Here is a 15,696-nt window from a genome sequence, read left to right on the forward strand (position 1 = left end):
TCGTAATAATAGTGATACCAAATAGTTACTGAGGACTTGCCCCGTGGCAGGCACCGTGCTAAGTGCTTGTGTCATCACAGCTACCGTTAACTGAGGACCCGCTACGGGCCAGCACTGAGCACAGAGCCTGGCACCTAGGTGGCGCTCACTAGTTACCGGAGAATGAATGAAGGAACCAGGTGTTGCACGAGAAGCTGCACAGAAATACATCTAATTTAAACTCAAGCTCGACGTAACCTGAAACACGCCAGCATTTTCTTTGAGAGACATTTTCTTCCTTCTGATAATGCCTTCATCCGAAACTTTTTAAATCGGAGGGCTCTTTTCCTTCGGGGTAGAAACACCCCCCTCCTTCGGGTTTTCTCCCCCGTGGCCTCGGGGGGTTTTCTCCCTGATGGCCCTTCCATTCCTGGGCAGTCTCTTCCAGGCTCAGTGACCGACACTGATCTACACCTCCTGAAACCACCGTGCCCAGGGGCACAGGCAATCCGATCGCCTCTTCTCCTTTGGCAACCCAGAGGCAAGGAAGGCACAAGAATAAGAGCCTAGACTTCCGAACTCTTAAATCAGGACAAGCAACTGACGAGGGCCTCAGAAAACCCGGGTTGGAGGAGTCCTGCCCTTCCGGTAAGTCATGGGTGACCTTTAGAAAGTCATCACATCTTTCTGGGTTCACTTTCTCTCCAATGTGTTTCCAAGGTCTGGGGTTCCCCTAGACTGTCAGATACCCACCCGCTTCATTGTCTGGGACCTGAAACACGACACTAGCCCGCTCAGCTTTGCATCTTCCTTTATTCCTGGCCACCACCCCCACATAACAGGGACATATGCACCTATCGGAATGCTGGGACCTGGGCTCCTCAGTGGTGAGACCCTAGAAGAATCCTATCACAACCCTGCTCAGGACTGCAAGGAGTAGAATGATGGGAAAGTTTGGGTTGGGTCCCGTCTCCCAAGAGGAGGCGAACCCCCGCCCCACAGTTTGCTCTGGCCTAGAACACAGGTTCAGTTGACAACTGTCCACCCAACCCCAGGGATAGAAAGTCTCCACCATCACTGGCTTCAGAGGCAGAGGGACCCAGAGACAGCAAAACTGCCCATGGTCATGTGTCCTCATTTCCCCTCTTCTTCCTTGAGAGATGTCCCTTCTTGGTGGCATGTTCAGAGCTCGTCTCCCTTGCTGGCAGCTCAGTGGCCCGGTCCTGGGTTCTGCCAATCCCCCCCCAGCTCTCCCCCACCCGTCTGGGCACCCTGCGACTCCTGGGGCAGGCCAAGTGGCCAAGCAAGTGGGACCAATGGGTTCGCGCAGCCTCTGCTTGGGCACCTGCTGCGTACCTGACACGCTGCCCGTGTCACTTCGTTTATCCCCCAGCCATCCTGCCAAAGAGCCTCCCCTTTCCCTCTAGGCAGAACAGGCCAAGGCTCAGAAAGATGAAGCAACTTCTCCAGCTCAAAAGTAGCACAGGGCATCTGAACCCCCGACTCGAAAGCGGCTGCTCTGTCAACCGGGGCTCGTTCCGGACCCTACGGCTTGAAAACACACGGGAGTTTGGAGTAAAAGCTCCCTGTCCTCTGGTCCTGAATTTCGGGGGGAGGGGGGGCGGCAGACGAGAGCCCCTCCTCACGCGTTCGTTTGCCCCCTTCACGCGGAGTCTGCAACAGCCGGAAAGTTTGCTCAACTGCACCGCGCACGCAACGGTCGGGAGCCCCCGGCGCACGCCTCCTCGGAGGGGAGACCGAGGCAGCGCAGCCCCCCCAGCCGCGGCTCCGCTGCCGGCTCGCCGGGCGCCCCGGAAGGGAAGGAGACAGTTACCTCGAAGAGTTGGACTCCCTTCCGCGAGAACTTCAGTGCCGCGCACCTGGCGAGGCAGCCGGGGGCTCCTGGGGCCGCGAGGCCCGGGTCTCGCTGCGCAGCGGAGGGAGACGCTCTGCGCGCGCGCCGCGCACCCCTCCGCCTGCCGGCGTCCTGTCCGCGGGTCCCCTCAGGCGGTGGCCGCCGCGGCGGCGGCGACTGGGTTGCGGAGTCCCGGCTGGCCGAGGAAAGGGCCACTGCAAGGTGCCCGGAGCCCCTGGCACCCGCGTCAGATGCCGGCCGGCGAGCGCGCGGAGAGAGAGACCTTGAGCGGCGTGGCGCGCGTCCTCAGCTCTGCGAGCCCCCTCTGGAGCGGCGGGGAGGTAGGTGGGCGGGCGGGCGGGCGGGCATGGCGCGCGGTGACACATACATAGGGGCGGGCGGGGGAGGGGAGGGAAACCCCACCCCCGCGGGACCCGAGGGGCGGCCGGCGGGGGAGGGGAGGGCGGAGGCGTCTGGAGCGCGCTGGACCCCGGCTCCGGACCGGCGCGCCGCTGGGGAAGCCGCCCGGGGCGCAGGGCGCGAGAGGAGCCGGCAGCTCCGGGGCCGGCGGGAGGCAGAGGCGCGGGAAGGGCTGCAATGCGGTCGGCGGCTCCGCAGTCAGAGGGGCCCCGGAGGACTGTGCCCGTGCCCGCACCCGCACCCGCGGTGGCCGGACGGGGCGCCCGGGCTCCCGGCGCGGGGTGTGCAGCCGACGCCCGGGGTAGGGGGGGGGGGGTGGGGAGACGCGAGAGGGCAGGGCGCGCCCCCTGCTCCCCGGCAGCGATTTGGAAGGACCCTCGGGAGGAGCCGGCTGAAAGTTTTTGGGGATGGGGTGCGCCGGGATGGCAGGGAGGAGTGGGAGAGAAGGAGGTTAGGCGGCGGCGGGGAGGTGTGCCGGGGACCCGGAGCCTCGGGGCAAAAGGCTGAGGGTCTTCACAATCCCGGAGAGACCGAGGACATCTCCAACGAAGCAGGAGTTCTCCAGTACTTTTGTAGCTCCCGAGACCACCCTCCTTAAGAGTTTTGTTTCCAGGCAAGAGAGTAAAGGAACCAGCGGCGTTTGAACACCTTCTGTGAGCTAGTTGCTTAACATACATTCATATCTCACTTGATTTTCCCCAAACCCCGATGGGGTAAATATTAGGATTCCCTCACCCCCAAAAGATGTGAAAACTGAGGCTCAGAGAGTGATGGAGTTGGTGGGGTCCGAATTCAAATCCACAGTCATGCTCCCTCCGCTACACAAGCTGCTGGTTAGGCACAGAAATTTTGGGGGACCCGGGCTGGGCTGGTGGCCTTCGGGGTCCTTATGGAGGGAGCTGGTGGTGCTTGACGCTAAGGTTTAGTGGCCTCGGTCGGTGTGGTAGAAGCCGCTTGACTCCCTCACTGGGCATGGACTGAAGAACACGAAGTGGCATCTCTGTGGGCTGCCCGTTACAGAGATAATAGACTCAGCCTTTTCTTGATCCAAAGGCACGGAAGTGGCTCCGTTTCCCCAGGGTGACAACTCTGGAATCGTGTGGGTATTTTGCTGGCCATCTCTGCTAGGGGGCAGGACTGGCCCTGGCCCAGCACATTCTCTTGTGCCTTCTCTGCTCAGGGCAGTGACGCCTGGGGAGGGCGTGGCTCCCACTCTACCCACTGGTCCCCGGGAGTTGTGGCTGAGGTGTTCCACTGGTGGGCACCTCTTGGCTTCACTCCTTTTCTACCTGAGTCTGTTGTCTTCTCCCGGTCAGGTATCCAAGCTACAGAGCACCTTGGGCAGGGCTGGCTTGATAGTGATCAGAGCCCCTCAAGGGGAAATAGCATCTTGTCTCTCAGACAAGTGGGATGCAATCTTGTTACTGACTCCAATGCCTAGGCTAGTGGAAGTGACTCTTCCAGAAAAAAAAAAATCCTTAAAATTCCAACAGGAGGAGCCATGGGTTCTCATGCCAGGATTTGCCTGATACTCTAAGTGAGTACAAACCGCGCTCTCATCTGTAAAATGGGGTCATATCTGACTTACATCCCAGGGTTAGTGAAGGACAGTTCGATTCAAGGACAAATATTAATTCGGTAATTAATCTTTGTAATGAAGGGAGCGAATGCTTCTTGATCATCTAGTCTTGTAATGAGGCAGGGAAACATACAATGGGCACCGATTACGTGCCCACTGCTTGATACAGCAGCCTTTCAGGTGGATATTACTTCCATTTTATGCACTAAGAAACTGAGACTCACAGGCCACCCAGGTAGTGAATGAGTGTGGGTTGGCATAACTCCACACTGCTGCCCCTACAGGCTACAGAAAACCCAGGATGATTGAGAAGTGCTTGGACAATTCTAAAGACCATGTTCAGAAAATCAAAGGACATCAAGGTCAGAAAGCCCTCTGTGGCATATGGATGCTCCCCTGTTCAGTGCAGAGTCTGTTCCTTGTGTGGTATTTCTGATGCTGGTCACTCTTCCTCTGCTCAGATACTTTAATATTTGCTTAATGCCTTTTCCAGGCTGCCTGACCCTATCTGCTGTGGTGGGCAACCTTTAACCTCTGGCTGTCCAAGCGTGGTATCAGCTGGGGGCTTATTCGAAATGCAAAAATCGAAATGGAAAATGCCAAAGGCTTGCTCCAGACCTTCTGACTCAGAATCTGCATTTTAATAAGATCCCCCAGGTGTTTTATATGCCTTCTGAAGTTTAAGGGCCACTGTGCTGGTATCATTCAGCAGGTTCTACTCATTCAATCGCAAAATTACCAGCCGAGAGGATCTCAGAGCCCGGAAGGGCTCTTAGGGAACGTTGAGGACAGTGTCCTGACCGACTGGAACATTTACTCCACGTGAATATTGCCATGGATTTCACTCTCTTCTGAGGCCATGTCCCATTTTCATGTGATTCTAGTATTTAGGCAGCTCTTAGATTTCACAGAAGCACCTACTGGTCCCCATCACTATGGTTGAGCAATGAACATAACAGGCCCGTTTCCCCCTCTTGGCCCTGGCCCCCAGACCTCCTTCCACATGGTGGATGTTTTTGCATTTGTAACCAGCGATTTCACTGTTCTCACCCTCCCTCTCTTCTCCTTTAGGGCTGGGCTTTCTCACTTCACACTGTCCTTCCTCATCTCTCTCCATCAGTGGACTCCCACCTGCTCCCACCAATCTTCTCCCAGCAGGTCTGGACTTTCCTTGTCCTGTGTCAAGACCTAAACACAGACCTGTTAGTGTGCTCAACCCAGGGGAGAGCTCACCTCCTCTGACGGGGTGCTATGCTTCTGTTAATGCAGCCTACATTTATGTGCTTTTCTGGCAGTGTCATCGTGGCTCATTTTGAGCCTGCAGCCGACTGAGATCCCCTTTCCACATGTACTGCTATGGCCCAGTGTCTTCCCTGGTATAATGGGTTGTTCTAATCCAAGTGTGGGACTTTATCTTTGCTTCTCCTAAAAATTTCCCTAATAAGTTAAGCTCACGACTCCTGACCATCTTGGATCCTATTTCTTTCTTTTTTTTTTTTTTTAATATAATTTATTGTCAAATTGGCTTACATACAATAGCCAGTGCTCATCCCAACAAGTGCCCTCCTCAACCTGGATCCTATTTCTATCAGTTTGTTTGCTGTTGTTCTTAGCAGCAGCTTTTCTACAAAGCTGACTAGTGTCCCGCTTTTGTGTCTTCCCTTATCCTGGGGCTGAGTTCTAGAGCAGGCAGGATGCCATGCCCCATATTGCAATTATAATGGCTGTGTAATGCATCAACCCAAACCTTAGTGTCATGGCTCCATAAGGCAATTATAGGATGCCATGCTCCATACCGCAATTATAATGGCGGTGTAATGCATCAACCCAAACATTAGTGGCTTAAAACAATGATTGTTCATGGTTTCTGTGTGTCAGGACTTTGGGAGAAATATGGCCAGGCAGTTCTGCCTTGGGTTATCTCATGGGGTCGCAGTCGGATGTCAGCTGAAGGCTTGACTGGGGCTTGAGGGTCCAGGTCTAAGGCGGCTGGCAAGTCGGTGTTGGCTGTTGGCCAGTGGCCCCAGCTCTTCTCCTTCTGGCCTGCCAGTGGAGCTGCCTCATGGCATGGCACCCGGCTTCTGCCACAGCAAGTGACACAGGAGGCCAAGTGGACGCTGCAGTGGTCTGATGTCCTAGCTTTGGAAGTCACGCACTGCCACGTCCGCCATAGTCTATTGGTCACACGGGACCTGCCCTGGATTAGTGTGTGAGGGGACATACAAAGGTGTGAATACCAGGGGTTGGGGATTGCTGGGAAGCCTCTTGGAGGTTGGCTTCTACATTCCGGTAGACTGGCTCTTAGAGGACGGCCAGTCTCCCAGTCCACCTAAATGTGGCATCGAGACTGCTTGTTTCTGTCCCTTACGTGGGGACGCCACGCATGTACTTTGCTAAGTCCCAGCGCAGGGTGTTTGCAGAATTCCTCCGAAGCATCCTTCCAATATCCCTATACGAACAAGCGGTCTAGCCTGTTCTCTGGGACAACACCTCTGCCCCCATCTCTGCAGGACAGCCTTCAGCATCCCGCTCCTGATGGTGCCGCCAGAGATTATTGAGTCGCTGAGCTCTGTCACACTTTTGGTTGATATTGAAACTTGTGGACAGTTAAAACCATCAGGTTCCCTGTGTGTGCAATAACATTGGAAGTGAATCCCAGTTCTGGCACAGAGAATGAGGGCAAGTTTCTTAACCTCTCTGGATTTCTTTCTTTCTTTCTTTCTTTCTTTCTTTCTTTCTTTCTTTCTTCCTTTCTTCCTTTCTTCCTTCCTTTCTTTCTTTCTTTCTTTCTGTTTATTTTTGAGAGTGAGATAGAGGACCAGCAGGGGAGGGGCAGAGAGAGAGAGGGAGACACAGAATGTGAAGGAGGCTCCAGGCTCTGAGCTGTGAGCACAGAGCCCGATGTGGGGCTCAAACCCACAAACTGTGAGATCGTGACCTGAGCCGAAGTCAGGTGCTTAACCGACTGAGCCACCCAGGCACCCCTGGGGTTTCTCATCGGTGTAACGGAATTGTGTGGAATTGTAGGATTCGAATTAACTGATGTCAGCACTTACGCAGTGATCTGGCTCCAGGAGCAAGATGGTGAAATTTCTTCCCTTTCTTCTCCGCTACAGTTTGATGTCCCTGAGTAAGTGTGTGCTGCTCTCTGGGTTTGTAAAAGAAACTAAAATCCTCACCTCCTTGGAGTGTGGCAATGATAAATACTATAGGCAATGTGTGTAGACAGATTGCGATCATTTCTGGAAGCAAAGGGCCATAGAATTAGGATATAGAAAAGCCTTCTCATTGCAGACCGAGGCGGGGGAGTGGTCTTCTGAGAATTAGTAGAACATTCAAAAAGTGCTGTCTTATTTCTTTAATACTGTTCAAGTGACAAACTCAGAGGAAAGTGTTCTAATAATAAAGAACATGGGGTAAGTTAATGAAACACTTACAATTCCCCACAGGTCCGTATGGAATAATGACGTTCAGTAACACGAAAGTGCTGTGTCACTTAAGACAAAGATATTGAAGGGCACGTTTAAGGAAACACTCAGTTCTTGAAGACTAAGTTTGATTTTTCCCCCCCTGAATTTATAGCGGATTCTATTTTCAGTGAAACCCTGCCATTTATAAAAGAGGAAATTATGGCAGCGTTTTACTCATGACTCACTAGTGTTTTTATCATTGAGACTACGCAGGGGACAACACTGGGGGGGGCGGGGGGACCGTGCTGGTGTACAGAATCAGCATCAGCCGCACACCTGGGGTCAGAGGAGAGGTAGAAGGATCCTTCCCCCCGATGGCCTCAGCCCCTGCAGCTCCTAGAAGCCTGCTCACCTTCTCTGTCCCCAACCCTGAATCCTAAGGGACTCCCTCCCACACCTGGAGCCCATCTCTTTCTCTTATTCTCGCCACTGGGGTCTTTTGGGACTGCCTGCCCCGCCCTTCTTGTCACATTGTGCTTGATGATTTTATTTTCTTTCCTTGATAGACATCGGATCATTCCGAAGTTTGATGCAAACTTCATCCGCATGTTTTGCCCATTACAGTAGAGATAGCAAAATACATGCCTATTAAATGAACAAATATGGCATCCCACAGTCGCTTGCTAGAGATGAAATGTAAGAGGTACAGAAAACGTCTCCATAGTTTGAAAATCATCTGTTAAAACACGGGCATGGCTTTTCCCCAGGAAACCTGGCACTTATTTGATGCAAAATCCTGGGGAATAGTTATCTTGACATGTTAGCTGTTGCTGTTGATCTGGGGTTTTTTTTTTTTTTAAGTTTATTTATTTATTTTGAGAGAGACAGAGCTAGCACGAGTGGGGGAGGGGCGGGGAGAGAGGGAAAGAGAATCCCAAGCAGAGAACCCCTCCCTCCCTCTCTCACCTCCCCCTCCCTTCCTCCCTTCCTCTGTCCCTTCTGTCTCCCTCCCTTCCCTCTTTCCTTCCTTTTCTTTTATCGTGGTAAAATATGCATATACCTTTATTATTGTGGTAAAATATACATAACACAAAGTCAATCATTTTAACCATTTTAAGTGTGTAGTTCAGTGGCATGAAATACATTCACAGTGTTCTACAACCATCACCACCATTTGTCTCCAGAGTCTTTTCATCTCTCCAGACTGAAACTCTGCACCCCTTAAACACTAACTCCCCATCCCCTGACCCCCTCAGCCTCTGGCAACCACCATTTGACTTCCTGTCTCCATGAATTTAACTACTCTAGGTACTTGACATAAGTGGAATCATACAGTATTTATGTGCTTTATTGACTGGCTTATTCACGTAGCATAATGTCGTCAAGGTTCATACAAATTAGAGCGTGTGTTGGAATTGTCTTTATTTTGCAGTAACATTTGTTGAGCACTTACTATGTGCCAGACCCTGTGCTAAGTGCTTCATCAAGCCTCAGACTCTATGAAGTCTCATGAACTTCATCTCACTGATGAAGAGCCTGGGAACAGCGACGCTCAGCCCAAGTTCACATCATTGCTAAATGGAACCAAGCATCTAACCCAGGCCACCTGGCTTTGGAGCCCTCATACTTAAAACAAAAAAACTTTTACTAGTGACTATTTATTGATCACCTGCTATGTGCCAGATATTAAGCTAGGCATTGTATCCATGTTTTTTCCTCCCTCCCTTTCTTTTGATACAAAATTTGCATAGAATAAAGTGCATCTTAAGCATACAACTTGATGAATTTTTAACACACATAGACACCATTGTAATCACAATGAAGTCAAGATACAGAAATTTCCAGCTCCCCAGAAGTTTCCCTTGTGCCCCTTCTCTTTGGTGCACTTCACCCAGGGAGACCATTATTCTGACCTCACTAAACCAGTGTTGTCTATTTTTTTTTTGTTGTCTTTTACGTAATTTTAGAGAGGGCACCTCGGTAGCTTAGTTAAACATTCCAGCTTCAGCTCAGGTCATGATCTCACGGCTTGTGGGTTTGAGCCCCTCATCGGGCTCTGTGCTCACAGCTCAGAGCCTGGTGCCTGCTTCAGATTCTGTGTCTCCCTCTCTCTCTGCCCCTCCCCTGCTTGCGCTCTTTCTCTTTCTCCCCCCCCCACAAAAATAAATAAACATTAAAAAATTTTTAGAGAGCGCGAGCGAGAGAGTGCACAAGCTGGGGAGAGGGGCAGTAGGAGAGAAAGAGAATCTCAAGCACGCTCCATGCTCAGTGCAGTCTATGTGGGACTCGATTGCGGAAACCGAGAGGTCATGACCTGAGCCGAAATCGAGAGTCAGAGGCTCAACTGACTGAGCCCCACAGGTGCCCTAGTTTTGTCTGTTCTTGAACTCGATAGAAATATTATTATCCTGTGAGTCCCCCTTTGTCTCTGGCTTCTTTCACTCAAGCTGGAGACAAACTGGAGAGCATATGCCCCATCCCAGGAGACAGCCACTACGGTAGAAAAATCAGCGACGCTGGATCTTGGGGGAAAGGGAGAAGCAAGAGGCAGGAATGGTCTCAAACTTTTGAACCTTATAGCTGGGAGATGGGGAGTCCCTGTGACAGCAGCCAGGGAGTCAGGAAGAGTAGCTGGCTTGGGAGAAAGAGAGCAAGTTCCGTGGTAGACAGTTGTGTGTTCAGACGGGGTTGGAGGGACATTCGGTGGAGGTGGCCAGCAGGCTGAGAGAACTGTGGGCCTGGGAATTGGGGAAATGCTCGGCCTGAGATTCTGCACATATAAAAGCAGGGAACATTGAATTCTATCCAACAAATGCTAAAATAGACTTTAATTGCATGCTGTAACCGTTGAAGGGAGAATGAAGAAGGGCAGAAAAGATGGAAGAAGACGGGCTGTTGGATAGAAATGCAAGAATGCTGAAACAGAGACATCCAGAAGTACAGAGAATGCCAGAGACCCTGACACGCTCAAGGAAAAGTGATACATAGAAGGGGGTTCTAGAGACACAGAAACATGGACAAGTGTGGAGCAGTGAACTTTCACGAAACATAGAGCTATGGTCTAGATGCATAACCATTTCATCCTGTGCCTGTTAGGACTCTGTGGCTAATGACTTTTAAAAACTGTTGCATTTTTGCCGCCGGGGGTACAGATGAGGCTCGTGCCTCTTGGCATGTATCCCTAGGCACAAAGAAAGGAGATAAACAGTTCTGATCTTCTTATACATGCTGGCCAGGTCGCACCACCGGGCCCACCTTGGTTTCAGATCAGGTCAGAAGTCCAGCCCTCCAAAGGTCACCCCAGCCTTCCTGAGCGTCCCTGGCTCAATAAGGGCTCTGGCCAGCTTGAGCTAGAAGTTCTCTGGAGAGCTGTCCCAGAGCCAGTTTAACCTTTGAAAGATGAAGAAGAGAAAAGAGGGTGAACTGCATTCAGTGCGTGTGTGTGGGTGTCACCTCATTGTTACTTCTGGCCTCCCGTTTTCTCCAGTTGATGGCATAGGGTCAGGGAGTCCCAGCCATGTGCCTACAGAGTAAAGCATTCGACCAGGTCCTAATTTGTGTGTGTGTCAAAGAAATAGCAGCCATACGGCTCCCAAAGGGACACTTAACAATTTAAGTAGGAAACAGAAAATTGTCAAATTAGAGCAATTTAAAGCCCTGACAAAAAATACGGCTATATGAGAAAAATCAATACTGAGTGCAACTCACTGATCAAGAGGAGATAGAAAGCAGATAATTGAGTGAGGGAATGATTAGGCCCGAGAGGGGGTTAAGCAGGTGAGGGTAGGAGGGCAGGAAAGTCTATGAATTAATTAGGGAGCAAATAGGGGCACCTGGGTGGCTCAGTCGGTTGAGCGTCCGACTTGGGCTCAGGTCATGATCTTGCAGTTCGTGGGTTCGAGCCTCGCGTTGGGCTCTGTGCTGACAGCTCAGAGCCTGAAACCTGCTTCGGATTCTGTGTCTCTCTCGCTCTCTGCCCCTCCCCTGCTCACACTCTGTCTCTCTCTGTCTCTGAAAAATGAATAAATGTTAAAAAAAATTTTTTTTTAAATTAGGGGGCAAATAAACAGAAATTACGCTGGAGGGCAGAAGGACTTCCCCCTAGCGCCCCCACCCCTCCAACTTGAAAATTGGTTGTTCCCTGTGCCCAGGTGAGCTGGGTCCCGCTGCCTGCCCAAATCTCACAGTCCAGCGTCTCTCTCCCCATCCCAGCCCCTCTGCGTGCCTTGGTTGGAAACGTGGCTTTTCCAGAGTCAAAAACCAGAACACAAGGCACCTATTCACCCCGCTGGGTTTGAAAATTTTCTCCGAAATTCCTTTAACTGCAAACACCTTCTCCCAAGTACACTGTGCATCTTTTCAAATTTCAGACATAAACAGCGTCCCGGCCCCGCCTGGCAACCCCCTCTCACTCTCCTGATAAAAATAGAAAGGGCTGAGGTGGGGAAAGTTGTGGGTACAGTGGGGGTTTTGTGGATCAGCTGTTTGCATGGGTGTTCCTGACCCTCTCTGCCTATTCTGGGGAGGGGTGTCTCTCAGGGGAGCTTCAAGTTGGATTCTCGGGGGATTTGTCATCCCTGGCACCTTGGCCCCTTCCATTCTGGGCCCGAGACACATCTCTGCGGTCGTGTGTTTAACTGTGTCCCGGGGAGAAGCACGTTTACCTGTGGTTACTGGCGTGGTTGTGGGGGATGGAAACAGTGGCGGGAAAGAAGCGCGGGGAAGCAGGTCGTCTCCAGAAGCCATTGGCATGGAAACTGTCACGAGACACCCAATTGCACATGGCGGAGCCGTGGGCATGGCGTGACCTTAAGCCCAGACGGGCACGCTGACCCCGTGAACCTGCGAAGGGCTTTTGGAGGTAACAAGGTGTTCCTTGTGCAGCTGGCCCCTGCCTCGCGGGACGGGGTGAGTGAGGCGTGCAGGGTGAATTGGCCAGTTCGCTGAGCGAGGGCTTAGGGGACCCGTTCTAGTTCAGGTGCACCATTTACCAGCGCCCTTGAGCCTCAGTGACCTCCTCGGCAAAAGATCCTGCTGCTTCTCTGCCTCTAATCCGCCTACAACCACCCGGCGGCTTCTGGTTGCACTCAGGGCACCGTGGCCGGTAAGGCCTGAATGGCCTGGCCCCTACCTCTCCCACCTCCCCTCCTCACCCCCACAGGGCTCCCTTACACTTGCTCTGAACGGCCTGACCCCCTCTCCCCTTTGGATCATGCTTTCAGTATCAGGGAGGACTTTGCTGACCACCCCGGCTTCTCTGCCTCCCTCGGTCTCTCCTCCAGCACCTGGTCCCTCCCTTGTTAGCCGGGACCACGGCTCCCTGGTGTATATTTTGATCTGTTTACTTGTGCCGTGTCTGCTGACCTCTGTTCCTGGACTGTGACCTTCATGAGGGTGGAGATGTGTGTCCCCAGCTCCCACCACAGTGTAGCACGTGCAGCTTCTCAGTCAATATTTGTTGAATGAACGAATAGGCCTGTTTTGTTCTCCTGTGTATCTCCTGTGTCTGGCACACTCAGATGTTCTGTAAGTGAGTCACAGCAGCTCACATGCGTGGAGCACTCTGAGCTAGACGTTGTTCTCAGCACTTTCTGTGTAGCAACTCAGTCAGTAGCCATAGCGATCTTATTTGTTAATGGCCACCTCATGTTATTCCTGGTTGACGAAAGAAAGGGAAGGAGAAAGGGAAAGGGAGGAAAAAGAAAAGGAAAGAAGAGAAGAGAAAGGAAAGGAAAAAGAGAGGAAAGGAGAGGAAAGGAAAGGAAAGGAAAAGAAACTAAGGACCAGAGAGGTCAAGCACCATGTCACTGATCACACAGCACGTGAACGGTGGAGCAGGTTCAATGGCGGAGCCTGTGCCCTAACCTCTCAGCATGAACGAATGAGTGAGTGAAGAATGACTAGCTCATCGCAAAGGTTCAGAAACATTCATTTATTCCCCCCTCCCTACCCGCTTGATTGAAAGGGTAAAATTGGGTCTAGATAAGACAACAAAGATGCAATCAAATGTACAATCGAGAATTCGAATGAGTGAGGCACTGTAGGGGTGGGTAGGGTGAGGCCTCGGTACTGACCCGACAGCCTCTCTCAGTCAGGAGAACCTTCCTGGTTTAAATGATGAGAGGGAAGGGTGTGACAGGCCAAGGCCTGCGGCTTGAGCTGGTGAGGGGTGGAAGCAGGGAAGTGAGGCTAGAAGCCGCACCTCCACGAGCTAGCAAACCAGCAGACCGGTGGTTGAACGGAAGTACCACTAGGACTCACTGAAGGTGGTGCCCAGTGCAGTTGGCAGGGTGGGACCCACAGGTGGGAGTTCCCTTTGGCCTCTTTCCCAAGTCAGGGAAGAGGAAAAGTCTGTTGGTCAAACCGGGCACAAGCTGTTGGAGCTCCCGGGTCTGATAGCAGACATCAGTTCACATGCCACAGGTCAGCCCCTGAGCTTTGGCACCTGCGGCTGCCTAGCCCCCCCATCCTAACCCTGCCCGGGAATCCGCCGAATCCTGAGGTGCTGGCATCTCGGTCTCAGAGAGAAAGATCATCGTCTCAAATCTTCAGGCTGGACAGGACTCTGGCATCCTCACCCTCACGTTGTGTTAGGACGGTGGCTTGGACCCAAAGTGAAAAGTGGGCGACTGGGAAACAAACAAGGTTGTGTAGGGTCACTGGGAGTAGGTGGTATTGATCGTGGGCAGAGCCGGTTGGCCTCTGACCCCCGTTTCAGTCAGCACGGGCTGGTTTACCCTGCAGTGACAAGGCCCCCCAAATGTCAGTGACTTGAAATAACAATGATGGGGGGGGGGGCGCCTGGGTGGCTCAGGGGGTTAAGCGTCTGATTCTTGATTTCGGCTCAGGTCATGATCCCAGGTTCCTGGGATCAAGCCCTGTGTCGGGCTCTGTGCTGAGTGTGGAACCTGCTTGGGATTCTCTCTCTTCCTGTGCCTCTGCCCCTCCCCACCGTCTTTCTCTCAAGAAAAAAAGAAAGAAAGGAAGAAAGAACAAAGATATAATTCTCGCCCATGCTCATATCCACCGCGGATAGGTTGGGAGCTTTGCACCAGGTCGTCACATCACATCAGGCTGACGGCGTAGCCACCGTCTGGACCATTGCCGGGTGCCATGGCAGAGGGGACAGAGGGCTCTGGAGCATCACATAGCAGCACCCGAGTGATCCAACCCAGAGTCGACACGTGTCACCTCTGCTTACAACTCATTGGCTAGAACTACTCACGTGACCCCATCCAATTAAAGTGGGAGAGGGAGTATAATCCCACGTGCTGGGAGGATGAAGAGCTGAAATATTAGGAACAACTGATTTACTATCTCTCGTCAGGCTCTCGATAGAGTAAGCTCTGGGCTCCACCTGGCTATTGTAATCCCTGGGATCCCTTCCTCAGGGGTCAGAATGCTTCCCAGAGTAGGTGGGGATGCTAATGGTGTCCCGGGGGGCCTGTTGGCCCCATGATTGGGTACCTGCTGCTGGAACAGCCTGTCAGATTTGATGGAGGACTTGGACATTTATTGGAGCCCCATTTGGTGTCCAGTTTGCCCAAGGTCCAGGCCTATTCTTCTGGAACGAGAGGAGGGCAGTCTCTTTCCTGCATCTATTCCTCACCAGGGCATTTGGGACCTGGAAGTCCCACTTAAGAATATTCTGGGTCCACGTCTTGGACCCAAGGTGGTGGATTCAGGGTGCTTGTCAGGCTGAGGGCTTTTCATCACTCTAGGATTGTGAGCGCCTCAGAAGTCTCCATTCCTGCCCCGTGGCTTCCCTCCTTGGCTGCTGGGACCCGCTCTCGGAGGCCACAGAGCTCTCCAAAAGGTGGAGGCTTCACTGGAGCTGGTTGTGGCCCTGCAGGCTGCACACTTCCTGTCTGGGGACCCGTCACAGGTCTACCTGCTCAGCAGTCGGGGGACAGCTGTGCTCACTCCGTGAAGATGGTGCGCGCAGAGAATCGAACATCTCGTTCTCGTGTGGTGACAGCAAGGATACAGGGAGGGCCGCCTGGAGCACACGGGGTTCGGCTTTCCCACTCGGAAGAGTGGCTCGGACCTGGCTCCTGGAAGCCTGCCCTTCCGCACTTAGCAAAGCGGGGAGGGGCAGGGGAGAAGCTCCCTGGCTTACTGGGAGATGAGGACCATATAGGCTGAGAGATTCTAAGCCGCTTTCTTCAGGCAAACACACAGGATGCAATCCAGGGATTGCGCTGTGAGTAGGTCCGAGAAGCTTCAAATTGCTGGATTCCTTGGTCCAAGCGCATTCCCGAGAGTCTAGGAGTTGAGCGGTGGAGGCCTGGGAAGAGCCAGGGATGCAGGACGGAGGTGGGGATCAGACGCCAGGACACAGGAGAAGAGCTCGCCATCCACGGAGCCCCTCTGCTGTGCAGGGCAGGGGCCATCTGGAAATCGGGAAAGGCTTCATGAGAAACCAGGGTTAGAGCAGATGCTGCAAGGGACCA

At 52.6% G+C, this 15,696-nt stretch overlaps 1 protein-coding gene and 1 long non-coding RNA gene across 6 annotated transcripts in view; one reads left to right on the forward strand and one right to left on the reverse strand.

Moving 5' to 3' along the window:
- ACAN (aggrecan) overlaps nucleotides 1–1,988 on the reverse strand; it is a 66,780-nt gene extending 64,792 nt beyond the window's left edge. For all 5 annotated transcript variants that reach the window (XM_053888681.1, XM_053888679.1, XM_053888680.1 and 2 more), the window contains exon 1: nucleotides 1,814–1,988. The gene's annotated coding sequence lies outside the window, so the exon portion shown is untranslated. The remainder of the gene's footprint in view (nucleotides 1–1,813) is intronic.
- A 14-nt stretch (nucleotides 1,989–2,002) lies between these two features.
- The window catches only part of LOC109273418 (uncharacterized), a 131,096-nt gene continuing 117,402 nt past the window's right edge, over nucleotides 2,003–15,696 (forward strand). The window contains exon 1 of the long non-coding RNA XR_008416896.1: nucleotides 2,003–2,175. This is a non-coding gene — a long non-coding RNA (uncharacterized LOC109273418). The remainder of the gene's footprint in view (nucleotides 2,176–15,696) is intronic.

This window comes from Panthera pardus, unplaced genomic scaffold, assembly GCF_024362965.1.
Source record: "Panthera pardus isolate Hobbes unplaced genomic scaffold, ASM2436296v1 HiC_scaffold_23, whole genome shotgun sequence".
In the NCBI taxonomy this organism is placed as follows: Eukaryota; Metazoa; Chordata; class Mammalia; order Carnivora; family Felidae; genus Panthera; species Panthera pardus.